This window comes from Oncorhynchus kisutch, unplaced genomic scaffold (assembly GCF_002021735.2).
Source record: "Oncorhynchus kisutch isolate 150728-3 unplaced genomic scaffold, Okis_V2 scaffold3838, whole genome shotgun sequence".
In the NCBI taxonomy this organism is placed as follows: Eukaryota; Metazoa; Chordata; class Actinopteri; order Salmoniformes; family Salmonidae; genus Oncorhynchus; species Oncorhynchus kisutch.
Genome location: NW_022265783.1, coordinates 197,501 through 220,000, shown reverse-complemented (window position 1 = coordinate 220,000; position 22,500 = coordinate 197,501). Strand labels below are relative to the sequence as shown.

Below are 22,500 nucleotides of genomic sequence, written 5' to 3'. Positions count from 1 at the left end.
AGTCAGTGTAGTGTGTGATTAGTGCGTAATAATCAGACGGTACAGGAAGTCTCAGCAGGTATAGAGACAGGTTATGTCAACTCAGCGGTGTCGGCGAAGCTACTCTGAAAACACTTTACCTAGCTAACGCAAATACTCTTTTTCAAGTCAGAATTAGGCAGATCTGAGATGCAGAAAAATAAAGGGATTTATTGCCTACTTTTTGCCTATATTTTATTTTATAATATATATTTTTTTAAAGTAGTTTGTAGTTCTAATAGTTAGTTACACCACTACGTGGCAAAACAGTAATTGACTACTGAAAACACGAGCTAGATTAGAATTGAGTTCAACTACCACCAAGCTACTTCAACATGTAGTTTAATGACGAGTTGAACCACTTGGGGCAGTAGGTATCCTAGTGGTTAGAGCGTTGGGTCAGTAACTAAAAGGTTGCTGGGTCGAATCTCCGAGCTGACCAGATAAAAAAAATCAGTCGTTCTTCCTGAAAAAGGAAGTTAAACCCACTGTTCCAAGGCTGTCATTGTAAATAAGAATCTGTTCTTAACTGACTTGTCTAGTTAAATAAAGCTAACATAAACTCCCCAACTCACTTAGTTTAGAGGAGGAGTAGTGGTGCTCCTGACACGGTAAGAGCCCAGACCTACTAAACCCCCTGATCAACAAGACCCCACTCTAATAGGTCTGCTCTCTGGCACAGGAGATAGATATATAGATCATGACACAAATATGCACTGCACTGCACTGCACCCCATATGTGGCTGCTCTGTAGTTGTGGGTTAATACACATCACTCTGTAGTTGTGTTTGTGGGCTAATACACATCACTCTGTAGTTGTGTTTGTGGGCTAATACACATAACTCTGTAGTTGTGTTTGTGGGCTAATACACATCACTCTGTAGTTGTGGGCTAATACACATCATGCTGTAGTTGTGGGCTAATACACATCACTCTGTAGTTGTGTTTGTGGGCTAATACACATCACTCTGTAGTTGTGTTAGTGGGCTAATGCACATCACTCTGTAGTTGTGTTAGTGGGCTAACACACATCACTCTGTAGTTGTGTTAGTGGGCGAACACACATCACTCTGTAGTTGTGTTAGTGGGCTAACACACATCACTCTGTAGTTGTGGGCTAATACACATCACTCTGTAGTTGTGGGCTAATACACATCACTCTGTAGTTGTGGACTAATACACATCACTCTGTAGTTGTGGGCTAATACACATCACTCTGTAGTTGTGGGCTAATACACATCACTCTGTAGTTGTGGGCTAATACACATCACTCTGTAGTTGTGGGCTAATACACATCACTCTGTAGTTGTGGGCTAATACATATCACTCTGTAGTTGTGTTAGTGGCCTAATACACATCACTCTGTAGTTGTAGTTGTGGGTGAATACACATCACTCTGTAGTTGTGTTTGTGGGCTAATACACGTCACTCTGTAGTTGTGTTTGTGGGCTCATACACATCACTCTGTAGTTGTGGGCTAATATACATCACTCTGTAGTTGTGTTTGTGGGCTAATACACATCACTCTGTAGTTGTAGTTGTGGGCGAATACACATCACTCTGTAGTTGTGTTTGTGGGCTAATACACATCACTCTGTAGTTGTGTTAGTGGGCTAATACACATCACTCTGTAGTTGTGTTAGTGGGCTAACACACATCACTCTGTAGTTGTGTTAGTGGGCGAACACACATCACTCTGTAGTTGTGTTAGTGGGCTAACACACATCACTCTGTAGTTGTGGGCTAATACACATCACTCTGTAGTTGTGGGCTAATACACATCACTCTGTAGTTGTGGGCTAATACACATCACTCTGTAGTTGTGGGCTAATACACATCACTCTGTAGTTGTGGGCTAATACACATCACTCTGTAGTTGTGGGCTAATACACATCACTCTGTAGTTGTGGGCTAATACACATCACTCTGTAGTTGTGTTAGTGGCCTAATACACATCACTCTGTAGTTGTGGGCTAATACACATCACTCTGTAGTTGTGGGTTAATACACATCACTCTGTAGTTGTGGGCTAATACACATCACTCTGTAGTTGTGTTATGGAACTCTCTTTGTCTCTCCTCTCTCTTTGCCTCTCCTCTCTGTCTCCTCTCTCTTTGTCTCTCCTCTCTGTCTCCTCTCTCTTTGTCTCTCCTCTCTCTCTCCATCGCCCTCTCGCTCTTTCTCTCTCTCTCTCTCTCCTCTGTCTCTCTCCTATCTCTCTCTTTGTCTCTCCTATCTCTCTGATCTCTCTGTCACTCTCTCTCATTTTCTCTCCCTCTCTCTCTCTCGTCATGCCTGGGCTCAGTTTAGACAGGTGTTGATTTGAGGCGCAAAACAAATTAGCTTAGCCTCTGGCTGGCCTGTGATATAGTCAGTGATTACATGTGTGTTGTAGAGTGTGGAACAGCACCCCCCGTTTTCCTCTGGGTTAGGTGTCACAGTGGAACAGCACCCCCCGTTTTCCTCTGGGTTAGGTGTCACAGTGGAACAGCACCCCCCGTTTTCCTCTGGGTTAGGTGTCACAGTGGAACAGCACTCCCCTGTTTCCTCTGGGTTAGGAACAGCACTCCCCTGTTTCCTCTGGGTTAGGTGTCACAGTGGAACAGCCCTCTCTGTTTCCTCTGGGTTAGGTGTCACAGTGGAACAGCACTCCCCTGTTTCCTCTGGGTTAGGTGTCACAGTGGAACAGCACCCCCTGTTTCCTCTGGGTTAGGTGTCACAGTGGAACAGCACTCCCCTGTTTCCTCTGGGTTAGGAACAGCACCCCCTGTTTCCTCTGGGTTAGGTGTCACAGTGGAACAGCACTTCCCTGTTTCCTCTGGGTTAGGTGTCACAGTGGAACAGCACTCCCCTGTTTCCTGCCACCCTAGACCCACTTCAATTTGTATACTGCCCCAACAGGTCTACAGAAGACACAATCGCCATCACACTGCACACTGCCCTATCCCATCTGAACAAAAAGAATACCTATGTAAGAATGCTGTTCATTGACTACAGCTCAGCATTCAACACCATAGTTCCCTCTAAGCTCATCATCAAGCTGGAGGCCCTGGGTCTCAACCCCACCCTTTGCAACTGGGTCCTGGACTTTCTGACGGGCCGCACCCAGGTGGAGAATTTAGGAAACAACACCTCGACTTCACTGACTCTCAACACTGGGGCCCCACAAGGGTGTGTGCTCACCCCTCTCCTGTACTCCTTGTTCACCCATGACTGTGTGGCCACGCACGCCTCCAACTCAATCATCAAGTTTGCAGACGACACATCAGTAGTGGGCTTGGTCACCAACAACGACAAGACGGCCTACAGGGAGGAGGTGAGGGCACGCGGAGTGTGGTGTCAGGAAAACAACCTCTCACTCAATATCAACAAAGCAAAGGAGATGATTGTGGACTTCAGGGAACAGCAGATGGAGCACCCCTACTCACATCGAAGGGACAGTAGTGGAGAAGGTTGAAAGTTTTAAGTTCCTCTGCGTACACATCACAGACAAACTGAAATGGTCCACCCACACAGTGTGGTGAAGAAGGTGCAACAGCGCCTTTTCAACCACAGGAGGCTGAAGAAATTTGGCTTGTCACCTAAAACCCTGACAAACTTTTACAGATGCACAATCGAGAGCATCCTGTCGGACTGTATCACAGCCTGGTACGGCAACGGCACCGCCTTCGACTTTAAGGCTCTCCAGAGGGTAGTGAGGTCTGCACAACCCATCACCGGGGGCAAACTACCTGCCCTCCAGGACACCTACAGCACACGATGTCACAGGAAGGCCGAGAAGATCATCAAGGACAACAACCACCCGAGCCACTGCCTGTTCACACCGCTATCATCCAGAAGGCGAGGTCAGTACAGGTGCATCAAAGCTGGGACTGAGAGACTGAAGAACAGCTTCTATCTCAAGGCCATCAGACTGGTAACAGCAATCAGAGAAGCTGCTGCCTACACTGAGACCCAATCACTGGACACTTTTAAAATGGGTCACTAGTCACTTTAAACAATACCACTTTAATAATGCCACTTTAAACAATACCACTTTAAATAATGCCACTTTAAACAATACCACTTTAATAATGTTTACATATCTTACATTACTCATATCACATGTATATACTGTATTTTATACCATCTATTGCACCTTGCCGCTCGGCCATCGCTCATATACTTATATGTACATCATCTCATTCACCCCTTTAGATTTGTGTGTATTAGGTAGTTGTTGGGGAATTGTTAGATTGCTTGTTAGATATTACTGTACTGTTGGAACTAGAAGCACAAGCATTTTGTTACACTCGCATTAACATCTGCTAACCATGTATATGTGACCAATACAATTTGATTTAATTTGATTTAATCAATAGGAGGTGAGATGTAAAACTGGCCTTAGATCAGTTTATGGGGTCAACCAAGAGAGTTGACCCTGCTATTCCTTAATTGATAGATGACAGTCCTTCTTCCTAAACCTAATAAGCATAGCCAGGCTAAACCTAATGAGGTTTGCTCATTTAAAATCGTTGGCAAATGTTAGTCTCTGCTAGCGTGATGCTAATAGCTAAAGAGTAAACAGATCAGAGGTTGGGTAGCAGGCCAGGCTAAGCTAGGCTAAGCTTGGCTAGGCTACCCCCTTAGTTACAACAACACACAAGGCTAAATCTGTCTCTACTGCTGTGGACTCATCTCTTTGATGAGCTCACAGACTCAGAACACAGGCACACATGTACACACACACACTCTTTCGCTTTCTCTCTCGCTCTCTCCCTCTCTCCTTCGGTCTCTCCGGAGGCCAAATCGTCCGGTCTTCTCCTATCCAACAGATGTTTCAGATCATTTCACTTTGCCTCCTTGTTTGGTGGCCATGTTTATTTGAATGGAGAGATACAACAAACTCTGTCTTCAACTCAACTATCTCTTTTAGAACCAACTCAAACACTCGTTCTTTCTCCTCAACGATCTCTTTTAGAACCAACTCAAACATTAGTTCTTTCTCCTCAACGATCTCTTTTAGAACCAGTTTAAACATTCGTTCTTTCTCCTCAACGATCTCTTTTAGAACCAGTTTAAACACTCGTTCTTTCTCCTCAACGATCTCTTTTAGAACGAACTCAAACATTCGTTCTTTCTCCGCAACGATCTCTTTTAGAACCTGTTTAAACACTCGTTCTTTCTCCTCAACGATCTCTTTTAGAACGAACTCAAACATTCGTTCTTTCTCCGCAACGATCTCTTTTAGAACCAGTTTAAACATGAGTTCTTTCTCCTCAACGATCTCTTTTAGAACGTTTAAACACTCGTTCTTTCTCCTCAACGATCTCTTTTAGAACCAACTCAAACCTTCGTTCTTTCTCCTCAACAATCTCTTTTAGAACCAACTCAAACGTTCGTTCTTTCTCCTCAACGATCTCTTTTAGAACCTGTTTAAACACTCGTTCTTTCTCCTCAACGATCTCTTTTAGAACCAGTTTAAACACTCGTTCTTTCTCTTCAACTATCTATTTTAGAACCACTGCCAACATACATTCTTTCTCCTCTGTGTGGTGTGGTGTGTGGAATCCCAGCCAACTAGGTATACAGTGTCAGATGAGATGCGACAGCCTCAAATTCAATTTGTTGACAGGGAGCCATTGTGGTGCTGACTGCTGTGGCTGTAGCTGAGCATCAGGGGCTGTTCTGTCTTGTGCCCAGTCCAATTAGTAACCTGTTCAATCACATGTATGTCCCCCAGGCAGGGGGAAACATGTGACTCAGGGTAGAAGTAGCAAATGTTCATCAAGATTGTTCAAATGTTTAAAAAAACGATTTAAATGAATGCAACAGTTGGACAAACTTTTAGAATGTTTTTAAATCCAGCAGATATCAACTGAATTGTAACACATAAAAAACATTGTACTGGACAAATAAAGGAGTTCTGGCATTTTGGTGAAAAATCCTGTTTACATTTTTTGGTAAAATAAAAAAATAAAAATGTCTTCTAAATGCGGTCATTTTTTTCATGTTATATCATGTATTGTTTTTATACTTTGTGATAGGAGAAATAATGTGCCTTATTTGCATATGCTATACAGTGCCTTCAGAAATGATTCACACCTCTTAACTTTCTCAACATGGTGTTGTGTTACAGGCTGAATTTAAAATTGATTAAATTGTGATTTTTTTTGTGGGGGGGGGGGCGGGGGGTCAATGACCAAATATCTCATAATGTCAAAGCGGAATTATTTTTTCCCGGCCTTTTTACAGATTAATAACAAAATGTAGAGCTGGAATGTCTTGAATATTCAACCTCGTTGTTATGGAAACACCTAAATAAATTCAGGAGTAAAAATGTGCTTAACATGTCACATAACATGTTGAGTTGACTCACTCTTGCTGAATGGAGCTAAGAAATGACAAAATCTGAGAGGAAATCCCCTGGTTCAGTCTGCTTTCTACCAGACACTGGGAGATGACAAACACAATAACCTAAAACACAAGACCAAAGCTACACTGGAGTTGCTTGCCAAGAAGACATTGAATGTTACCGAGTGGCCGAGTTACAGTTTTGACTTAAATATTCTTGAAAATCTATGGCAAGACCTGAAAATGGTTGTCTAGCAATGATCAACAGCCAATTTGACAGAAAATAATAATTGGTAAATGTTGCACAATCCAGGTGTGGAAAGCTGGAAAGCTCTTAGAGATTTACCCAGAACGACTGTAATCGCTGCCATTGGTGCTTCTACAAAGTATTGACAATACTTACATATGTTTAATTTTTTTAAGGTATTTTTGACCTTTAACCAGGCAAGTCAGTTAAGAACACATTCTTATTTTCAATGACAGCCTACCAGGGAACAGTGGGTTTACTGTCTGTTCAGGGGTAGAACAACAGATTTGTACCTTGTCAGCTCGGGGGTTTGAACTTGCAACCTTCCGTTTTCTAGTCCAACGCTCTAACCACTAGGCTACCCTGCCTGCCTGCCTTATGTATGTAAATGAGATATTTCTGTATTATGGAGTAGTGTGTATAGATGGATGAAAATATATATTTAATCAATTTTTTGAATTCAGGCTGTAACACAACAAAAATGTGGAATAAGTCAAGGGGTATGAATAATTGCAGTCGTGAATAAATTAACATAAAGTGGTGGAACAGGACCAAAAACCTGTTACCTGCACTTACCTGTCTAGACTGACTAATTCATTTTGTTTTTGTCACTTTCTCTTGCATAATTCAACAGGTGTGTCAACAGCAGGATAACCATGCAAGTTAAAATCTAAATGCTTGTCTCTAGATTACACTATACATACTGTACCAGTAACATTTTGGACACAACTACTCATTCCAGGGTTTTTATTTATTTAGACAATTTTCTACATTGTAGAATAATAGCGAAGACATCAAAACTATTAAATAACACATATGGAATCATGTAGTAACCAAAAAAAGTGTTAAATAATGAACGCAATCAATCCAGCGAGATTAAAGTGACCCCTCAAACACAGGAAGTTGATGTCTGAAAAAGACAGACCTTTAGGCAGGCGAGGTATTCACACTGCTAATAGAAGGTTCCACAACAGCAGCTTTCAGTTCCTCCCCTTGTCACGATCGTCGTATGGAGTAGACCAAAGCGCAGCGTGGTTAGAATACATTCTTCTTTATTTAATGAAGAACACTTAAACAAAAAAACAAATAAGATGACCGTGAGCGCTATATAAACAATGTGCTAACTTGCAACATAACATAGACAATAACCCACAAAATACCCAAAGAAGATGGCTGCCTAAATATGGTTCCCAATCAGAGACAACGATAAACACCTGCCTCGAATTGAGAACCAATCTAGGCAACCATAGACCAACATAAACACCTAGATGAAAACAACCCCATAAATCTACAAAAAACCCTAGACAGTACAAACACCCTAGAATAAGACAAAATAACCCACAAAAACCCACAAATCCCCCATGTCCCACCCTGACCTAGCCAAAAGAATAAAGAAAACAAAGAATACTCAGGTCAGGGCTTGACACCCCTTCCTGGAGGACATTAAAGGGGAATGGAAACACTAGGATTCAGAACAGCAGCTTTCAGTTCCTCCCCTTCCTGAAGGACATTAAAGGGGAATGGAAACACTAGTCCCTCCCCTTCCTGGGGGACATTAAAGGGGAATGGAAACACTAGTCCCTCCCCTTCCTGGGGGACATTAAAGGGGAATGGAAACACTAGGATTCAGAACAGCAGCTTTCAGTTCCTCCCCTTCCTGGAGGACATTAAAGGGGAATGGAAACACTAGTTCCTCCCATTCCTGGAGGACATTAAAGGGGAATGGAAACACTAGTTCCTCCCCTTCCTGGAGGACATTAAAGGGGAATGGAAACACTAGTTCCTCCCATTCCTGAAGGACATTAAAGGGGAATGGAAACACTAGTTCCTCCCCTTCCTGAAGGACATTAAAGTGGAATGGAAACACTAGTTCCTCCCCTTCCTGGAGGACATTAAAGGGGAATGGAAACACTAGTCCCTCCCCTTCCCGAAGGACATTAAAGGGGAATGGAAACACTAGTTCCTCCCCTTCCTGAAGGACATTAAAGGGGAATGGAAACACTAGGATTCAGAAAGGCAGCTCACTGGAAATGGTAAGTGTTTCCATTCCCCTTTAAGATCACGACTCTACAAGGAACTAGGGTGGAGTGTGGGGTTATCTGTGTGTGTGTGTGCCTGTGCCTATGTGTGTGTGTGTGTGTGGGTAAGACTGTGTTCATGTATCTGCACTGATCTGAAAAGAAAGAGCGACCAATGTATTGCCCAGTGTCTAAAAGCCATAGGATGGATGAGAGGAGACTGGGTGTTGGTAACCTGATCTTAGACCGGTTGTTAGGGTCAACCTGGAATTACTGAAGCTAGGTCTATACCAAAATGGCATCCTAACAACACATCCGCCACGCTAATCCTCAACACGGGTGCCCCTCAGGGGTGCGTGCTCAGTCCCCTCCTGTACTCCCTGTTCAATCATGCCAGGCATGACTACAACAAATTAAGTTTGCTGACGACACAACAGTGGTAGGCCTGATCACCGACAATGATGAGACAGCCTATAGGGAGGAGGTCAGAGACCTGGCCGGGTGGTGCCAGAATAACAACCTATCCCTCAACGTAACCAAGACTAAGGAGATGATTGTGGACTACAGGAAAAGGAGGACCGAGCACGCCCTCATTCTCATCGATGGGGCTGTAGTGGAGCAGGTTGAGAGCTTCAAGTTCCTTGGTGTCCACATCAACAACAAACTATCATAGTCCAAACACACCAAGACAGTCTTGAAGAGGGCATGACAACGCCTTTTCCCCCTCAGGAGAATTAAAAGATTTGGCATGGGTCCTCAGATCCTCAAAAATGTCTACAGCTGCACCATCGAGAGCATCCTGACTGGTTGCATCACTGCCTGGTATGGCAACTGCTCGGCCCCCGACCGCAAGGCTCTACAGAGGGTAGTGCGTACGGCCTTGTACATCACTGGGGCCAAGCTTCCTGCCATCCAGGACCTCTATACCAGGCGGTGTCAGAGGAAGGCCCTAAAAATGGTCAAAGACTCCAGCCAGCCAGGCTAGTCATAGACTGTTCTCTCTGCTACCGCGCAGCAAGCGGTACCTGAGCACCTAGTCTAGGTCCAAAAGGCTTCTTAACAGCTTCTACCCCCAAGCCATAAGACTCCTGAACAGCTAATCAGGGCTACCCAGACCCTCTTTAACACTGCTGCTACTCTCTGTTTATAATCTATGCATAGTCACTTTAATTCTACCTATATATACACGTACATACAGTATTACATCAATTACCTCAACTACCTGGTACCCCCTTGCCTAGTTAAATAAAGGTTCAATAAAACGATGTAATATATAGCCTCTCTACTGTTATTTTAACTGCTGCTTTTTAATGATTTGTTATTTTTTACATATCTATTTTTTACTTAACACTTATTTTTCTTAAAACTGCATTGTTGGCTAAGGGCTTGTAAGTCAGCATTTCACTGTTGTATTCAGCATTTCACTGTAAGGTCTACTACACCTGTTGTATTCAGCGTTTCACTGTAAGGTCTACTACATCTGTTGTATTCAGCATTTCACTGTATGGTCTACTACACCTGTTGTATTCAGCGTTTCACTGTATGGTCTACTACACCTGTTGTATTCAGCATTTCACTGTATGGTCTACTACACCTGTTGTATTCAGCATTTCACTGTAAGGTCTACTACCTGTAGCTACTGCTGGGCGGGGTTAAGAGGGGTAAAGGAGAGCTGGAGGAGGTGGGAGGTAATCTGATTCTGGACCTGTAGCTACTGCTGGGCGGGGTTAAGAGGGGTAAAGGGGAGCTGGAGGAGGTGGGAGGTAATCTGATTCTGGACCTGTAGCTACTGCTGGGCGGGGTTAAGAGGGGTAAAGGGGAGCTGGAGGAGGTGGGAGGTAATCTGATTCTGGACCTGTAGCTACTGCTGGGCGGGGTTAAGAGGGGTAAAGGGGAGCTGGAGGAGGTGGGAGGTAATCTGATTCTGGACCTGTAGCTACTGCTGGGCGGGGTTAAGAGGGGTAAAGGGGAGCTGGAGGGGTAGAGGTGGGAGGTAATCTGATTCTGGACCTGTAGCTACTGCTGGGCGGGGTTAAGAGGGGTAAAGGGGAGCTGGAGGGGTAGAGGTGGGAGGTAATCTGATTCTGGACCTGTAGCTACTGCTGGGCGGGGTTAAGAGGGGTAAAGGGGAGCTGGAGGAGGTGGGAGGTAATCTGATTCTGGACCTGTAGCTACTGCTGGGCGGGGTTAAGAGGGGTAAAGGGGAGCTGGAGGAGGTGGGAGGTAATCTGATTCTGGACCTGTAGCTACTGCTGGGCGGGGTTAAGAGGGGTAAAGGGGAGCTGGAGGAGGTGGGAGGTAATCTGATTCTGGACCTGTAGCTACTGCTGGGCGGGGTTAAGATGGGTAAAGGGGAGCTGGAGGGGTAGAGGTGGGAGGTAATCTGATTCTGGACCTGTAGCTACTGCTGGGCGGGGTTAAGAGGGGTAAAGGGGAGCTGGAGGGGTAGAGGTGGGAGGTAATCTGATTCTGGACCTGTAGCTACTGCTGGGCGGGGTTAAGAGGGGTAAAGGGGAGCTGGAGGAGGTGGTAGGTAATCTGATTCTGGACCTGTAGCTACTGCTGGGCGGGGTTAAGAGGGGGAAAGGGAAACTGGAGGGGGTGGGAGGTAATCTGATTCTGGACCTGTAGCTACTGCTGGGCGGGGTTAAGAGGGGTAAAGGGAAGCTGGAGGGGCAGAGGTGGGAGGTAATCTGATTCTGGACCTGTAGCTACTGCTGGGCGGGGTTAAGAGGGGTAAAGGGGAGCTGTAGGGGCAGAGTTGGGAGGTAATCTGATTCTCGACCTGTAGCTACTGCTGGGCGGGGTTAAGAGGGGTAAAGGGGAGCTGGAGGAGGTGGGAGGTAATCTGATTCTGGACCTGTAGCTACTGCTGGGCGGGGTTAAGAGGGGTAAAGGGGAGCTGGAGGAGGTGGGAGGTAATCTGATTCTGGACCTGCAGCTACTGCTGGGCGGGGTTAAGAGGGGTAAAGGGGAGCTGGAGGAGGTGGGAGGTAATCTGATTCTGGACCTGTAGCTACTGCTGGGCGGGGTTAAGAGGGGTAAAGGAGAGCTGGAGGGGCAGAGGTGGGAGGTAATCTGATTCTGGACCTGTAGCTACTGCTGGGCGGGGTTAAGAGGGGTAAAGGGAAGCTGGAGGGGCAGAGGTGGGAGGTAATCTGATTCTGGACCTGTAGCTACTGCTGGGCGGGGTTAAGAGGGGGAAAGGGGAGCTGGAGGGTGTGGTAATCTGATTCTGGACCTGTAGCTACTGCTGGGTGGGATTAAGAGGGGTCATGGTTTAAGGGTTGTCAGGGCGATGCCAGTCACTTCCTGGTACTAAACCCGAGTAGAGTCCAAGACCCCTGGTGATCACAGACACACACACACACACACAGTCTTTGTCCCAAACCACACAGAGCCAGCCCAGTCCCATGACTTACTGACCCGGTGACTAGGTAGTTTACTGAGACAACACATCCCAGCTGTCCAGCTGCTGAGGCCTGCTGCAGTAATGCTGGCTGGAATGTAGGTGAGGAGGGGGAGATGAAGAGGGATAGTGTATATGTGTGCGTGTGTGTGTGTATATGTGTGTGTGTATATATGTGTGTGTCGGTGTGTGTGAAGAGGCCTGAGATTACCTTGTCCCGTGACCTGTTCCTTCCTGTCTCACCCCAAAACACTAATCTCTCACACACACACGCACATGCACACACACACACTCACACGCACACACACACGCAACCACATACACACACACACACACACACACACCCAACCACATACACACACATACACACACACACACCCCCACCCAACCACATACATACACGCACCCCGGCTTTTGGTTCTCATGATGAATGCCGGTTAACACAGTGGCAAACAGGTACACCGTCACACACACAGACACACACACACAGACACACACACACACACACCCAACCACACACACCCAACCACACACACACACACACACACACACACACACACACACACACACACACACACACACACACACACACACACACACACACACACACACACACACACCACACACACACACACACACACACACACACATACACACACACACACACACACACCCAACCACATACACACAGACACTAACAGGTACAGCACGGCGCTGCCAAGTTGTTCATCCATTAAAGAGAGGCATTTGGCAGGACATCAGTGATCCGTACCCAGTGAACCGTACCCAGTGCTCAGACATGTAGCAGAGAAATAATGACCCTGAAAAAACACTGAATACTCTCAAAAACACACACTCAAAAAACACACACTCTGGAACGGTGAGAGAGAAGGGAAAAGTACTTCCAGTAAGTCTGAGAAGATGGGCCTCATGCCAACACTTCACAAATGATTCCTTATTTAACTCTCTTCATGCCAACACTTCACAAATGATTCCTTCTCAACTCCCTTCCAACACTTCACAAATTATTCCTTCTCAACTCCCTTCCAACACTTCACAAATGATTCCTTATTTAACTCTCTTCTTTCCAACACTTCACAAATGATTCCTTCTCCACTCCCTTCCAACACTTCACAAATGTTTCCTTCTCAACTCCCTTCCAAAACTTCACAAATTATTCCTTATTTAACTGTCTTCTTTCCAACACTTCACAAATTATTCCATCTCAATGTAATGAACACGATGGGAGACAGAGAGCTAGCAGCAGGTGTTTATTGTAAAGGACCGCAGGAGGAGGCAGGTAGCTGGGTCCAGGGGCAGGTAGCTGGGTCCAGGGGCAGGCAGAAGGTCGTACACAGGAGGAGGCAGGTAGCTGGGTCCAGGGGCAGGCAGAAGGTTATACACAGGAGGAGGCAGGTAGCTGGGTCCAGGGGCAGGTAGCTGGGTCCAGGGGCAGGCAGAAGGTCGTACACAGGAGGAGGCAGGTAGCTGGGTCCAGGGGCAGGTAGCTGGGTCCAGGGGCAGGCAGAAGGTCGTACACAGGAGGAGGCAGGTAGCTGGGTCCAGGGGCAGGTAGCTGGGTCCAGGGGCAGGCAGAAGGTCGTACACAGGAGGAGGCAGGTAGCTGGGTCCAGGGGCAGGTAGCTGGGTCCAGGGGCAGGTAGCTGGGTCCAGGGGCAGGCAGAAGGTCGTACACAGGGGGTCCAACAAGGCTCAGGTACAGGCAGGGAAAAGGCAAAAGGAGTCATTAGTGAGGCAGGTAAAAACTACCATACACGGGAGGAGTAAATTATGGGAAAAACAGCCCTCCGACTAGAAGTGTGTCACAAAACAAACAATACCTCACAGTGATGGGGTGCAAAGAACTGAACTAAATGGTGTGTGTAAATGACCTACAGGTGTGTGAACAGATGATCAGAATTCAGGTGATTGGGATCTGGAGAGTGGGATCAGGGGATCTAGGTGTTTGAGAGTGTGAGTTGGAAGCAGACGTTACAATCAACTCCCTTCCTTCACTACACTTCACAAATGATATCTTCTTAACTCCTTTCCTTGAAATAATCACTGGTCTAACTTTAAAAAAAAAAGACAAATATTTAACCTTTATTTAACTAGGCAAGTCAGTTAAGAACAAATTCTTATTTATAATGACGGCCTACCGAGTAACAGTGGGTTAACTGCCTGTTCAGGGGCAACAGGACAGATTTTGACCTCGTCGGCTCTGAAGGAGGGGAGATAAGGAGCTCTAAATGGAGTGTGTAGTTGAAAAGCAGCTGGTCCAACTACATAGATATCATCACATCAGAGTAGCTGTTCTAACTACATAGATATCATCACATCAGAGTAGCTGTTCTAACTACATAGATATCATCACATCAGAGTAGCTGGTTCTAATCATCACATCAGAGCAGCTTGTTCTAACTACATAGATATCATCACATCAGAGTAGCTGTTCTAACTACATAGATATCATCACATCAGAGTAGCTGGTTCTAACTACATAGATATCATCACATCAGAGTAGCTGTTCTAACTACATAGATATCATCACATCAGAGTAGCTGTTCTAACTACATAGATATCATCACATCAGAGTAGCTGGTTCTAACTACATAGATATCATCACATCAGAGTAGCTGTTCTAACTACATAGATATCATCACATCAGAGTAGCTGGTTCTAACTACATAGATATCATCACATCAGAGTAGCTGGTTCTAACTACATAGATATCATCACATCAGAGTAGCTGTTCTAACTACATAGATATCATCACATCAGAGTAGCTGGTTCTAACTACATAGATATCATCACATCAGAGTAGCTGGTTCTAACTACATAGATATCATCACATCCTCTCTTCCTATTGGACAAGGATCAGTGTTGAATTTAGGGGAGGGAGGAATAAAGGTGAAATAGATTAAACATTTAAAACATGTACACCCCTTTGGGTCCCTAGGACTAGTATTAAGAATCTGATCCTAGATCTGTTGCTAAAAGTGTTCTAATGGTTAAGTCTAGGACTGAGCGTTGGACAATCTGATCCTAGATCTGTTGCTAAAAGGCCTTTTGTGATAATAAGAATCGCTGCTATTATATCCCTCAGGGACTCTTATCTTTTCATAGAGGCACAGTGATGTAAGTGTCCAAGTGTTCAATTCACAACCAAGGTGCTCTTTAAGTGTGTGTGTGTGTGTGTGTGTGTGTGTGTGTGTGTGTGTGTGTGTGTGTGTGTGTGTGTGTGTGTGTGTGTGTGTGTGTGTGTGTGTGTGTGTGTGTGTGTGTGTGTGTGTGTGTGTGTGTGAGCGTGCCCCAGGCAGTATGTCCTGGCTCTTATTTCCAGCGTTACGACATTGCAAAATGGCCGCTCGGAATTTCACTTCCAGGTGTGCTCTGGTGAGAGAAGGGGATGTTTACAGGGACACAGAATGGCACGTGTGTGTGTGTGTGTAATTGAGTGTGTTTGCACGTGTCAGCATGGGTTTAGGTGTGTGTGTGTGTGTGTGTGTGTGTGTGTGTGTGTGTGTGTGTGTGTGTGTGTGTGTGTGTGTGTGTGTGTGTGTGTGTGTGTGTGTGTGTGTGCTGGTAATAGTATTGGGGTCGTCAGAGAGTATACTTCCATGGAATGTTGGAGGAGAGGGGGAGTCGGTGTCGGGACAAGCCCAGACACGTGCCTCTGTGCCTGCATGTCCACGGTACAGCGCTCCTTTAGCAGGTCTGGTGCCCTGGAGGAACCATGTTTGGATCCCAACACATCATGTCACATCTAACTATATTTAAACATCTTAATGTTGTCTGGGCCTCTCACTTAAACCATTGGTCCAGTGGAGAGAGGAAGGGAAGGGTGAGAGGGGGAGATGGATGGAGAGGAAGGGGGTGAGTAGGGAGAGATGGATGGGGGTAAGGAGAGATAGAAGGAGATGAAGGGGTGAGTATGGAGAGATGGAAGGAGAGGAAGGGGGTGAGTATGGAGAGATGGAAGGGGGTAAGGAATGATAGAAGGAGATGAAGTGGTGAGTATGGAGAGATGGAAGGAGATGAAGGGGTGAGTATGGAGAGATAGAAGGAGAGGAAGGGGGTGAGTATGGAGAGATAGAAGGGGGTGAGTAAGGAGAGATGGAAGGAGAGGAAGGGGGGGAGTAGGGAGAGATGGAAGGAGATGAAGGGGTGAGTATGGAGAGATAGAAGGAGAGGAAGGGGGTGAGTATGGAGAGATAGAAGGGGGTGAGTAAGGAGAGATGGAAGGAGAGGAAGGGGGTGAGTATGGAGAGATAGAAGGAGATGAAGGGGTGAGTATGGAGAGATAGAAGGAGAGGAAGGGGGTGAGTGAGGAGAGATGGAAGGAGAGGAAGGGGGTGAGTATGGAGAGATAGAAGGAGATGAAGGGGTGAGTATGGAGAGATAGAAGGAGATGAAGCGGTGAGTATGGAGAGATAGATGGGGTGAGTATGGAGAGATAGAAGGAGAGGAAGGGGGTGAGTAGGGAGAGATGGAAGGAGAGGAAGGGGGTGAGTAAGGAGAGATAGATGGGGGTGAATAAGGAGAGATAGAAGGAGAGGAAGGGGGTGAGTAAGGAGAGATAGAAGGAGAGGAAGGGGGTGAGTAAGGAGAGATAGAAGGAGAGGAAGGGGGTGAGTAAGGAGAGATAGATGGGGTGAGTAAGGAGAGATAGAAGGAGAGGAAGGGGGTGAGTAGGGAGAGATAGAAGGAGAGGAAGGGGGTGAGTAAGGAGAGATAGAAGGAGAGGAAGGGGGTGAGTAGGGAGAGATAGAAGGAGAGGAAGGGGGTGAGTATGGAGAGATAGAAGGAGATGAAGGGAGTGAGTATGGAGAGATAGAAGGAAAGGAAGGGGGTGAGTAGGGAGAGATAGAAGGAGAGGAAGGGGGTGAGTATGGAGAGATAGAAGGAGAGGAAGGGGGTGAGTATGGAGAGATAGAAGGGGGTGAGTAGGGAGAGATAGAAGGAGAGGAAGGGGGTGAGTAGGGAGAGATAGATGGGGTGAGTATGGAGAGATAGAAGGAGAGGAAGGGGGTGAGTAGGGAGAGAGAAGGAGAGGAAGGGGGTGAGTATGGAGAGATAGAAGGAGAGGAAGGGGGTGAGTAGGGAGAGAGAAGGAGAGGAAGGGGGTGAGTATGGAGAGATAGAAGGAGAGGAAGGGAGGAGTATGGAGAGATAGAAGGGGGTGAGTAGGGAGAGATAGAAGGAGAGGAAGGGGGTGAGTATGGAGAGATAGATGGGGGTGAGTAAGGAGAGATAGAAGGAGAGGAAGGGGGTGAGTAGGGAGAGAGAAGGAGAGGACGGGGGTGACTATGGAGAGATAGAAGGAGAGGAAGGGGGTGAGTAGGGAGAGATAGAAGGAGAGGAAGGGGGGAGTATGGAGAGATAGAAGGAGATGAAGGGGGTGAGTATGGAGAGATAGAAGGAGAGGAAGGGGGTGAGTATGGAGAGAAAGAAGGAGAGGAAGGGGGTGAGTATGGAGAGATAGATGGGGTGAGTAGGGAGAGATAGAAGGAGAGGGAGGGGGTGAGTATGGAGAGATAGAAGGAGAGGAAGGGGGTGAGTATGGAGAGATAGAAGGGGGTGAGTATGGAGAGATAGAAGAAGAGGAAGGAGAGGAAGACCCAACCCCAGTCAGTAAATACCTGTGTGTGTGAATGCATGGCATTTGTGTGTGTGTGTGTGTGTGTGTGGTGTGTGTGTGTGTGTGTGTGTGTGTGTGCGTGTGTGTGTGTGTGTGTGTGTGTGTGTGTGTGTGTGTGTGTTATCCAGCACCCTCTTGTTCTCACAGTGCTGTGAACCCTAATCCTCTCTTCTTACACAATGCTGGATCTGATAACAACTAAACAGAGAATCTCTCTCTCTCTCACTCACTCAGTCACACACACACAACCACACACACACACACACACACACACACACACACACACACACACCCTAGCAGAGCTGAGGAGGGACAGGGTGCTCTACTGCCACCATCATTATTTCTCAGTGTTTGACAGTGTTTGACAGCCCTAACCCTAACCTGATACCAGCCCTAACCCTAACCTGATACCACGGGGTGATAACCTGATACCAGCCCTAACCCTAACCTGATACCACGGGGTGATAACCTGATACCAGCCCTAACCCTAACCTGATACCAGCCCTAACCCTAACCTGATACCACGGGGTGATAACCTGATACCAGCCCTAACCCTAACCTGATACCACGGGGTGATAACCTGATACCAGCCCTAACCCTAACCTGATACCAGCCCTAACCCTAACCTGATACCAGCCCTAACCTGATACCACGGCGTGATAACCTGATACCAGCCCTAACCCTAACCTGATACCAGCCCTAACCCTAACCTGATACCAGCCCTAACCCTAACCTGATACCACGGGGTGATAACCTGATACCAATCCTAACCCTAACCTGATACCAGCCCTAACCCTAACCTGATACTAGCCGTAACCCTAACCTGATACCACGGGGTGATAACCTGATACCAATCCTAACCCTAACCTGATACCAGACCTAACCCTACACTGATACCACGGGGTGATAACCTGATACAAGACCTAACCCTAACCTGATACCATGGGGTGATAACCTGGTACAAGCCCTAACCCTAACCTGATACCACAGGGTGATAACCTGATACCAGCCCTAACCTGATACCAGCCCTAACTCTAACCTGATACCAGCCATAACCCAACCTGATACCACAGGGTGATAACCTGATACCAGCCCTTAACCGAACCTGATACCAGTCCAAACCGTAACCGGATACCAGCCCTAACCCTAACCTGATACCAGCCCTAACCCTAACCTGATACCAGCCCAAACTCTAACCTGATAGCAGCCATAACCCTAACCTGATACCACAGGGTGATAACCTGATACCAGCCCTTACCCGAACCTGATACCAGCCCAAACCCTAACCTGATACCAGCCCTAACCCTAACCTGATACCACAGGGTGATAACCTGATACCAGCCCTAAACCTAACCTGATACCAGCCCTTACCCTAACCTGATACCAGCCCAAACTCTAACCTTATACCAGCCCAAACTCTAACCTGATACCATCCCAAATAACCTGATACCAGCCTAAACTCTAACCTGATACCAGCCCTAACCCTAACCTGATACCAGCCCAAACTAACCTGATACCAGCCCAAACTCTAACCTGATACCAGCCCAAACTCTAACCTGATACCAGCCCAAACTCTAACCTGATACCAGCCCAAACTCTTACCTGATACCAGCCCTAACCCTAACCTGATACCAGCCCTAACCCTAACCTGATACCAGCCCAAATTCTAACCTGATACCAGCCCAAACTCTAACCTGATACCAGCCCTAACCCTAACCTGATACCAGCCCTAACCCTAACCTGATACCACAGGGTGATAACCTGATACCAGCCCTAACCCTAACCTGATACCAGCCCTAACCCTAACCTGATACCAGCCCAAACTCTAACCTTATACCAGCCCAAACTCTAACCTGATACCATCCCAAATAACCTGATACCAGCCCAAACTCTAACCTGATACAAGCCCTAACCCTAACCTGATACCAGCCCTAACCCTAACCTGATAGCAGTCCAAACTCTAACCTGATACCAGCCCAAACTCTAACCTGATACCAGCCCAAACTCTAACCTGATACCAGCCCAAACTCTTACCTGATACCAGCCCTAACCCTAACCTGATACCAGCCCTAACCCTAACCTGATACCAGCCCAAATTCTAACCTGATACCAGCCCAAACTCTAACCTGAAACCAGCCCTAACCCTAACCTGATACCAGCCCAAACTCTAACCTGATACCACAGGGTGATAACCTGATACCAGCCCTATCCCTAACCTGATACCAGCCCAAACTCTAACCTGATACCAGCCCAAACTCTAACCTGATACCAGCCCAAAACTTAACCTGATACCAGCCCAAACCCTAACCTGATACCAGCCCAAACTCTAACCTGATACCAGCCCAAACTCTAACCTGATACCACAGGGTGATAACCTGATACCAGCCCTATCCCTAACCTGATACCAGCCCAAACTCTAACCTGATACCAGCCCAAACTCTAACCTGATACCAGCCCAAACCCTAACCTGATACCAGCCCTAACCCTAACCTGATACCAGCCCAAACCCTAACCTGATACCAGCCCTAACCCTAACCTGATACCACAGGGTGATAACCTGATACCAGCCCTAACCCTAACCTGATACCAGCCCTAACTCTAACCTGATACCAGCCCAAACTCTAACCTTATACCAGCCCAAACTCTAACCTGATACCATCCCAAATAACCTGATACCAGCCCAAACTCTAACCTGATACAAGCCCTAACCCTAACCTGATACCAGCCCTAACTCTAACCTGATACCAGTCCAAACTCTAACCTGATACCAGCCCAAACTCTAACCTGATACCAGCCCAAACTCTAACCTGATACCAGCCCAAACTCTAACCTGATACCAGCCCAAACTCTTACCTGATACCAGCCCTAACCCTAACCTGATACCAGCCCTAACCCTAACCTGATACCAGCCCAAATTCTAACCTGATACCAGCCCTAACTCTAACCTGATACCAGCCCAAATAACCTGATACCAGCCCAAACTCTAACCTGATACCAGCCCAAACTCTAACCTGATACCAGCCCAAACTCTAACCTGATACCAGCCCAATAACCTGATACCAGCCTAAACTCTTACCTGATACCAGCCCAAACCCTAACCTGATACCAGCCCAAACCCTAACCTGGTACCACAGGGTGATAACCTGAAACAATGCGTTGTCCAATTGACGAAAAATATTGCCGTAAATAGTGTGATTTGCGTCACAACTAAATAAACGATAGAGCATAATATGAAACGATAGACGGTTTTCTATCATCACACAATATACTGTACATACTACCTCAATCAGCCTGACTAACCGGTGCCGGTATATAGTCTCGCTACTGTCTTTTTACTGTTGTTTTATTTCTTTACTTACCTATTGTTCACCTAATACCTTTTTTGCACTATTGGTTAGAGCCTGTAAGTAAGCATTTCACTGTAAGGTCTACACCTGTTGTATTCGGCGCACATGACAAATAAAGTTTGATTTGATTTGCATTGATTTGCATTGGAAATCCTATTTTCTCTAACCCCTAACATGTGAGTGAAGTTGAGTGGTTGGAAATCCCGTTCATGGAGAGGTGTCACTCTGGCGCTCCCTGTCCATTCCTACCTCTCCCTAAACACCTCTCCCTAAACACCTCTCCCTAAACACCTCTCCCTAAACACCTCTCCCTGTCCTTTCCTACCTCTCCCTAAACACCTCTCCCTAAACACCTCTCCCTGTCCTTTCCTACCTCTCCCTAAACACCTCTCCCTAAACACCTCTCCCTGTCCATTCCTACCTCTCCCTAAACACCTCTCCCTAAACACCTCTCCCTAAACACCTCTCCCTATCCATTCCTACCTCTCCCTAAACACCTCTCCCTAAACACCTCTCCCTGTCCATTCCTACCTCTCCCTAAACACCTCTCCCTGTCCTTTCCTACCTCTCCCTAAACACCTCTCCCTAAACACCTCTCCCTGTCCTTTCCTACCTCTCCCTAAACACCTCTCCCTGTCCTTTCATACCTCTCCCTAAACACCTCTCCCTAAACACCTCTCCCTGTCCATTCCTACCTCTCCCTAAACACTTCTCCCTAAACACCTCTCCCTGTCCTTTCCTACCTCTCCCTAAACACCTCTCCCTGTCCTTTCCTACCTCTCCCTAAACACCTCTCCCTAAACACCTCTCCCTAAACACCTCTCCCTGTCCTTTCCTACCTCTCCCTAAACACCTCTCCCTAAACACCTCTCCCTAAACACCTCTCCCTAAACACCTCTCCCTGTCCTTTCCTACCTCTCTAAACACCTCTCCCTAAACACCTCTCCCTGTCCATTCCTACCTCTCCCTAAACACCTCTCCCTAAACACCTCTCCCTAAACACCTCTCCCTAAACACCTCTCCCTGTCCATTCCTACCTCTCCCTAAACACCTCTCCCTAAACACCTCTCCCTGTCCATTCCTACCTCTCCCTAAACACCTCTCCCTAAACACCTCTCCCTAAACACCTCTCTCTAAACACCTCTCCCTGTCCTTTCCTACTTCTCCCTAAACACCTCTCCCTAAACACCTCTCCCTAAACACCTCTCCCTGTCCTTTCCTACCTCTCCCTAAACACCTCTCCCTAAACACCTCTCCCTGTCCATTCCTACCTCTCCCTAAACACCTCTCCCTAAACACCTCTCCCTAAACACCTCTCCCTAAACACCTCTCCCTAAACACCTCTCCCTGTCCATTCCTACCTCTCCCTAAACACCTCTCCCTAAACACCTCTCCCTGTCCATTCCTACCTCTCCCTAAACACCTCTCCCTAAACACCTCTCCCTAAACACCTCTCCCTAAACACCTCTCCCTGTCCATTCCTACCT

At 46.7% G+C, this 22,500-nt stretch overlaps 1 protein-coding gene across 2 annotated transcripts in view; it reads left to right on the top strand.

Annotated features, from left to right (window-relative positions):
- Positions 1 to 22,500, top strand: part of septin12 (septin 12) — a 185,411-nt gene that overhangs the window by 610 nt on the left and 162,301 nt on the right. The window lies entirely within an intron of this gene.